Source organism: Uranotaenia lowii, chromosome 3 (genome assembly GCF_029784155.1).
Source record: "Uranotaenia lowii strain MFRU-FL chromosome 3, ASM2978415v1, whole genome shotgun sequence".
In the NCBI taxonomy this organism is placed as follows: Eukaryota; Metazoa; Arthropoda; class Insecta; order Diptera; family Culicidae; genus Uranotaenia; species Uranotaenia lowii.
Window position 1 is genome coordinate 13,407,710 of NC_073693.1, and position 8,969 is coordinate 13,416,678.

At 32.4% G+C, this 8,969-nt stretch overlaps 1 long non-coding RNA gene across 1 annotated transcript in view; it reads right to left on the reverse strand.

Annotated features, from left to right (window-relative positions):
• LOC129755688 (uncharacterized) overlaps positions 1-8,129 on the reverse strand; it is a 45,195-nt gene extending 37,066 nt beyond the window's left edge. The window contains exon 1 of the long non-coding RNA XR_008739305.1: positions 7,850-8,129. This is a non-coding gene — a long non-coding RNA (uncharacterized LOC129755688). The remainder of the gene's footprint in view (positions 1-7,849) is intronic.
• Positions 8,130-8,969: the final 840 nt, after the last annotated feature.

Below are 8,969 nucleotides of genomic sequence, written 5' to 3' on the forward strand. Positions count from 1 at the left end.
GGTTGCCAGATTGCCCGGTTTTTATCCGGGATTCCCTGGATATTTTATACTAAATTTAAGAACAGTCTGGCCCGTGCCGGTTGCCCGGATTTCATTGAAAAATGCCCGGATTTATTCACTTTATTTGGCAAATTAGATAAAAAAAACCACAGCAAACACCTCTAAAACGGAAGCCTAAAATACGGTTCAAAATCTGTCGATGAGTTTTAATTTTTTTTTTTTTTTCATTTCATATTCTAAATTTTTGTGGAGGAATTTCTGAATTTTGACAAAATTTGCCCGGATGTTGCCCGGATTTTTGTTCGACAATCTGAAATCGAATGCCCGGATTCTGCCAGGTTTTTATATAAAAATTGCTCGGTTTGTCCGGCCCGGATACGTGCTGAAAAAATTCTGGCAACCTTATTATACACACATCATATGCTTGTTTTATTTAACTAGCTAAAAACATTACTAAGATAATCATGCTTTTATCTCAGTTTTGTCTAGCTCTTTCACATGGAAAAGGATTTTTTTTCATGAATAATTAAGAAGTCACTCAAACGCAATCAATTTCTAAATCATCTCTTGTGGGGTATCTTGGCCCGGCCACCTTTATTTCACTTAGAGTACATTCATCTTATCTGTAAAGTTTTCTTACGCCAAATGAAGAATTATAAAAAAATTTTTGTCAATTTTATGCAATGCGATATAGACGAACATAAATTTTATAAAAGAAATTTGACCAAAACGTTCGCTCAGTTTTTGAAACTATTCGACAACTTTTTTTTTTAATTTCATCATCTGAAATTGCTCAAAATAACTAAATTAATTATGAAATTGCAGGTCTGGGTCAACTCATAAACTTTGTATTAAAGTATTGAAGTATTAAAGTATTAGAGTATTAAAGTATTTAAGTAGGGGAGATAAGGGTATAACCAGCGCCCCTCTTTTCTACAAATACGTATTTTCTTTATTGAATTTTCATTAGAAACAGTTTCGTACTGACGTACGACGTTTTCAGCAAAATAGCAATTTTCTTTAACACTTTACAAAAATATTTAAAAAAACCAACGTGGTTCTAAAGTGACGAAAAATATAATTTCCAAAAACCGAAAAATAAGCTAAGGATTACATACATTGTTCCTCAAGTTTCACCTTCATTGAAATTTTGCATTTTCACCAAAATCAATGCAAACAGTATTCGATAATTAGAGCTCGTCTAGCCATAATCAAAACTTGATACCCGTCAATCTCACCATCTTATGCGCAGCACAACTTCTACTCATCTTGGTCAACGCCGAATTTCCAGAGGTATAAAAAAAAGTAACAATAGAAACATTATCAAAATCAATCTAATACATTGAAGTAAACCTAAGCCAATAACCAACCACACCACACGATCAATTTTTTATTTTGTTTATTTCTAAGAAATAAATTTAGTCCTTATAATTTAGTTTTTTTTCTCAATTCTTATAAATAAATAACTAATTTGTAAAATGGATCTCTTCAAAGGAATGTTCTTCCACTGAGATTCATTGAATAGAATACTTTTCTGCTTTTTCATGCTTCCTCGTAGTAAATAATATTTTTACGTTCTCAGCATGATTAAAGTTTGTCCGCCTTTTAGTTTCTAATGTTGTTTTTTTTTTGTTTGCTGCCAGACATGCTGAGAACAGTTATCGTCCATTCTAGAGGGCTCAAATGAGCTTTTTGGTATGGGGGATTGAGCTTTAAAAAAATTTTTTTTGTTTTAATTTTGATGTAAATCGCTCTAAAAATTATTCTATAACCCAAAAATTAAAATTTTTTGCAATAAATATCAATAAACCCGTGCATGGCTGTAGGAACCGGGAGTTTGAGAGTAAAAGCAACCCCCCCCCCCCCCTCCCTGAGAGTCCAGAAAAGCTAGCGGGGAATACTACTCTACACTTTTTTTTTTAATTTGGAAGATATAGTAAGGTTTTTTTTGGTAATCAAAAATTTGACTCAGATTTGATATAAAAATCTCGAAAACTAGTCCAAAATTCAAATTTCTGCTACAGTTAAAAAATCACTTGTTAATAGAAATTCAGTTCTGAATCTGAATATTAAATTTTCAATTTTTTTTTTGTTTCGATTATAGTCGTTTTACCATTTTTATGGCAAATAAATAAATAAAATAATGGCATTCGCGACTTTATCAACGTTACAGTTGGCGGATCGTTATTGAAAAACTTATCCGGTACAACTGTGTTCGATGTTTACTCTTGGGCTCGAACTCACGGACATCGGCTCAGGAGACAACAAACTTGCCAACTGAGCTATATCACAAGCCCATTTTAAATTTTCAATGATGTTGAAAAATTGTATTGAAATCCTGATATCCGAAAAGTAAAAAATAATAAAAGAAACCATCCTTAATTTTGGGTTCTTATTCGGATTTGAAGTTTTGCAGAGATCAAACAAAACAAAGCTTTAAAATAACGATGTGGAATAAAACTCCAAATCATCATTTTTATATTTTATTTCAGTTCCACAAGTCAGATTAAAAATTAATTAATAAAATAATTAGTTCAGCTTGAAACCAAAAACTTCAAAATTCGAGTTTTCCAGCATTATTTTCGCTCGTAGCCAGCAGCAAGAACGGGAAATTCCGGGCAATTTTTGCCCCGAACCTTGCAAAATTCGAGTAGTTGATTAAAATTTAACATTTCAAAACGCGGATAATATCTGTGCAAATTGAGCAAATTCTAGGCAATATTCAAAAAACAATTAAGAAAAAAAAGTGAAAAAAATATTTGAATTTAGCTGCGCTCAATTCGTTTAAGGCATCCGAAAAAAATTTGGTGGTTTAATGAAATAAAAAAACTTTTTCGGACGTCCAATCAAAACTGAATTTGAGATTTTTGTTCAATCTTTCAAATAATGTAAATTAAACCAGGCAAAATCCGAGCAGTTTTCTCCAATATCCAGGCATTTAAGGCGAACCGGACTTCAAAAATTTCAAAAATTTCATTGAATAACTGGGAAGCCTTGATAAATCCATACAATTTGGAAAGCTTAATCATAATTGAGTCGATTTTGAAAACGAAATTTCACTTCTTGGTTCATTTTTTTAAATTTTGAACTGAAATTTAGATTAAGCGCCTGAACTGGAATCAAGATTTAGATGGATTAAGAAACAATATTGAAATTTGAAAATACATCCCTAATTAAAACTTTAATTCAGATTCAAAATTCAGATTAAGAATTTACAGTACCGTTCAAATTTTTCAGAGTGATTGTTGAAATATAAAGTCTGAAGTTTTTGAAAAGTTCTATCGATGAGGTCAAAAGTTACGCGATGTACAATATTTCAGATATGAACCTTCAAATGCGATTTCTATAGAATTTTGGACAAATGTTTCCATAGGAAAATCATTTTTCATGTTCAATAACCAGTTAATCAGTTCCAATCAAAAACCTTAAACCATTTTGTGAGATTTTGATTTCATAACACATGGATGGATCATTTATTCAATTGTTTGTTCATTACTTCTGTCAGACATTATTTGACTGATTTGTGGATGGAAAAGATATTGTTCTCATGAATCGTCCCAAATTCTATAGTAATCGCATTTTTAGATTCATGCCTGAAATATTGAACATCGCGTAACTTTTGATCCCATCGATAGAACTTTTCAAAAACTTCAGACATGTTTACTTCAAATTTCAACAATCACTCTGAAAAATTTCAATTAAAAGCATAGCGTAGTTTCTGAGATATTGCAGTTTGAATGGTAAAAGTCCAAAAAGTCCGATTTCCGTAGAATTACTTTATCTCTGGCCACACAATATTCAGAAAGCTCATATTTTGTGATATAATAGTGTGATAGTTGATCTATCTTACGCAGAAAATTTGATCAAATCATATCATTAGAGTAAAAAAATATGGAAGTTCAAAATTAAAGTGACAGTGCACGTACTTCCAATTTCTATACAATCATGAACGGTACTGTATATTCAAAATTAAAATTCCGTTTGGCTAGCATAAGAGTTATACAATCAAGATAAAAATTTCAAGATGATTATTTCGTTGAGGAATTCGAATCGCAAGAGGTAACAGATTTATAATTTTGATTATTAATTGAATTTCAAAATTTCAACTAATAATCAAAGGTTTGAAGAACCTCTTAGCTGAATGAAACTATGATTTCAAAGTAGTCGAAGATTCCTTTGAATTCAGCTACAGTATTTGAAAGACCCAAATACTAGTATTTCACTAGCTACTTGCTAGCATCCTCAGTGGGTGGGTGGTGGGTGGGAAGGCTAGCAAGTAGCTAGTGAAATACTAGTATTTGGGTCTTTCAAATACTGTAGCTGAATTCAAAGGAATCTTCGACTACTTTGAAATCAAAATTTCAAATTTTTAACTCAAGTCAGTTTGTATAAACAACTCAGCAGATAATCATAAAGATTGAATAGTATTTAATTTTTTTCAAACGTTGCTTTATAAAAATACCAGATTTCTATTTTTTTTTAAATTGTCCACAAGATTTTATTAATGGAATTGATTTTTAAAATATTGCTGATAAAGCAACATGAATTTTCACCGAAAAAAATCTGCAGAGAGCAACATATTTCCTCGATGTATTGCTGAACTTTATAAATATTGCAGTTTTTTAAAGTCTAATTCAAACTTAAATCTTAAACTTGAATCAAGTTTGAACTGTGAAAGTTTCAACTCTCATTTTTTTTTCATTTTCTAAAATTAATTAATATTCATAGATGGTTAAAATGTTTGAATTTGTTTAAACATCTAGGTGTTCAATTTGGTATATTTATTTAGCAATTTTATATGAGCTTAGATTTTTTTTTCATTTTCAAATAAATTGAAGGCATGATAAAAATAACTTTCTCTTGCTCAAATCAAGAGCCTTAATCAACCAGACTCTTGAGCAAATCCAAAGCCTAACCATCGATAAAAGTTGCTTCCCTTTTTAGTTACTTATTGCTTAGTTATACAAATTAAGCTTACCATTTTAAAGATTCTAGGTCGTATTTTTACATTTTTTATTCGTATTAATTCGTAAACTTTTAATATAAAAGAATTTAAAAATTAATAATCAAATAGGATTCTAGCAGATTGTTCTTTATTTTTTTCTAATTCATGCATTGTTTGAGCAAATATATCATAGATGAAAATAAGTCGCCAAAAGCACCCCCTCCTTGCAAAGTTGTTATTCCTACGGCCCTGAATCCGGGCAATATTCGGGCAGTTTTCCACAAAAACCAGGTATCTGAGCCAGGCCAGGCTTGTTTTGAAATTTTCACTAAAACCGAAAAATTAGTCTAAACCAGGGATGAGCAACGCGCGGCCCGCGGGCCGCATGTGGCCCACGAGACCCTTTTGTGCGGCCCGCGAAGCATTTTTCGAATTTTAATGCCTTAACTTTTTTTTTCTACAATGGATTTCAGGAAATTCAGGAAATTCATATAACGTGATCAAAATATTCACTTATCTCCATTTGCCCCACAATCATCGAGATTGTACACTTTTTGTGGCTTTTTAAGCATTTATTATGTTCTTTTCAAGGCATAAATGCAATATTGTTTATTGGCATAACGTAATATTGGATTTTTTTTTTTTAATTCAGGATACATTTTCCTAATTATTTAACTCCCACCACTTTGAGACGCAAAATTCATTAAAGTGAGGAAGAGCAGCTAAAATCGGAAGCTACACATAATCAAAGCAATTTCGAAGTCCGCTAGTGAAGTCATTATTTTCGTTTCAAGCTAAAATAAAGATGTATGATAAAAAATATGCTCAGCAAGTAATTTTCTATCTAATTCGGTAAAAAGGCTTGTTCTGTTAGCATTCAAATACTGGCAAAAATTTCAAACCAAACCTTGTGAAATATTATTTATTTCTGAATATTGGCGAAAAAAACGAAAGTTTAATAAGAAAGCCCGGATGAACGATTTAAGATTTAGCCGGAATCGAAATTTTCTACAAAAAATATTAGTTCTTGTAAAAAATAATAGATATCTGTAATTCTGTGATTCAACTCAAAAGTTATTTGACGAATATGTGATGCTTTTTCAGAAATTTGATAGAAAATTTATAACAAACATCGATAAATTGAGTTGTTCCACTCATAATATAGCTTAAAATCCTATCCCAGTGATACCTAAATAAGATTTAAAATAATGAAAATCTGGATAAAAATCTTGTATCAAGCATGTAGTTTTGAAGACAGTAGCCTAAAATGTGTAAAATTGAACATTTCTCTGTAATTTCGAAGACCCTGCTCAACATCTCAATGCAATGATCCAATACAGAACTTCCATTTAAAAACGAGGTTCTTTCCGTTAGTTGGAAAAACATCTAGGCTTTGAGGACAAGTTTGAATAATGGAAAACAAAATCACAGAAAGTCAATTAGCAATTCAACGCCCAACGCTATTGTGATTGACTATTGAAAAATTGAGAAAATGGAGATGAAGTTAAAATGACAAAGATTCAGTGATGTACCTTTTCAATATCGGGTATTTAAAAAAGTCGTGTTTAATTTCTGATTTTAACCACGTGAATTCGGTTTATCTATCCTTTTTCAGATTAGTTTTCGCCAATAATTTGTAGTTATAAAAAATGACAGAAGCTCTGCTTATTGTTAAAAACAAGTTATTTTAAGTGCGGCCCGCTGACAAGATTTCAAATTTTAATTGGCCCGTTGGTTCAAAAGGTTGCTCACCCCTGGTCTAAACGATGATATAAAAAGAATATGAGCTAAAATGATTAAAATGACTAAAAAATTTGAAAATTGACATGTCGCTAAGGGAAATAACAAAGGTTTGTTTTTGATTATAGTATTGAAAAAGCGGTAAAAAATCCGTTTGACTTTGGCACGGTTCAGTTTTGACAACAAAAAGTTTTGGGGCCAAAGTCGAACAAGTTATGTGTATTTAATTGAAGGATTTTTACTTTTTATCAAACAGTTGATTTTTAAGAAAAAGAATCGAATAGATTAAGAAATTTATCAAAACAATTAAGCTAAAATTTGATGCACGCATATAATCTAAAATATAACCTACCACTTTTCAAATCTTCTTGAAATGCAATTTTACCCCTTTAAAGGGTATCATTATGCCCTTAAGACACATTTTGAAGTTAAGGCATCATTAAGGTATCAAAGAAACCTAGAATAGAAATAATCAAGGTATCCATATATGAAAAGTGAGACACAATTTTAGAATTGTACAACCTTTATTCGGGCTAAATAATACCTTATTTTACTTTCAAGCCATGATAGCAAAATTAGATGTAATTTTGCCATAAAAGTCCACTCGAGTGTGCTTAGATTTTTTTAAATTTATTGAATAAAGTGCAAATGTAATAGTCAACACACAAAATTTATGATGGATCAGGAATATAATTAAAAGTTAAATTACACAATGCATGAAATGGTTCTTAAATTTAAAAAAAACAATTTTTTTATGATGTTGATACAAAACCATCAATAAACATGAGTCTGCACCAGATTCAAATATCTTCCAAAAGTTGATTCCCACCTAATTGATTCGATGTTTATCATTTCATGGACCCGTCCATTAACGTCATTCAATTAGCAGGGCGTTACACGAATGAGTTCCAGATTTGTTTTCGCGTAGGTGCGAGTCCTTCACCTTGAGCCCACCAAACATGTGGGTTTTAGCCAACAAGGATTGACTAAATAACCAACAGCAAACCCACCAAAACTTTCCCGACTGTGTTGTATGTCACTTAGGGTGTTCGATGAAACTTTGGTGTTCAAAAATAGTTTTTTCTGCAAGTTAGGTAACTTTACTTTTTTCATTAAGTTGCTAAAATTAGATCGACCAAATTCGTAACGATGCTTGGAACTTACTTCAACGCGCGCGAGTGAAATTCTATCCAGCAGCAAGTGTCACATTTCAAGAGGAGTAATCCGCAATGAGAGATCCACCACCAGGAGGAGGTAATGGTATTTTCCACTGGCTTGACTTTTCCCGCGACAGACCGACCAATGATGGGTGGAAGAAAAAACCCACAGAACCGACCAGAAAGGACACCACACTCTACTCGAGAAGGATCACCGAAGGCGCGCGACGAACTTCCGGAGGAAATGCACGCACGTGTTATCGACGGAACGGCTCGCGAAGAACTGTTGAATCTGACTGCTGTGGCCGCTTCTTGCGGCACGTTAGGACATTCTCCACGTGGCCCTCAGCTGAAGAAGCACAAAATCTCAGCTCAGCTGTTGCAGCGACTCTCCAAAAGTCTCTTCAAACCGAATTTGAGCGGGAGAGCGCTAAAGGACGTTTGTTTATGTTTTTGTTCGAATTTGTTTCGAACAAACCACCCGATCCGGTGAAAATGTTCGAAAATCAAGCTACCGGCTTTTCTTGCTGGCCTGGGCTTTGGCTTTGGGTGGATGGAAAACTCCACCCGACGTTGATTTTTTGGCACGCGTGGGTGTATAACGGTGCTTCAATTAGAACATCTGCCGGCAGTGGAAAAACACTTCAGATTGAGGTATGATATTTCGGAAAGTTGGGTGGATCCGTTCCCTCAAATGTGTTTCTTTGAAGGTGAAACGAGGGGAAACTATTTTCAAATTCAAAAAGGATAAAATAACACTTAATTTCAAAAATGTAACTCGAAATGATGTATAACATTTAAAACAATTAGATTTTCATTTCCGCTAACAGTTTATTTTTGTTGGAACAATCTTGTGATATTTGTGATTTAATTCTTGTGAAGTTTTATGATATATTCGTGTCATTTTTACGGGATTTTGTCCAAAGCTGGTATAATTTTTTGGCAATTCCTGAAACATTTTTAGTCAGTTATGTAATAAAAATTTTGTGTAATTTTTATATTAATTAAACCATTTTTGTGGAATTTGTGTGGATTTTTTTTTAAATTCTTGTGCAGTTTATATGATATATTTGTGTCATTTTACGGGATTTTGTCCAATGCTGGTATAATTTTTTGCCAATTTCTGA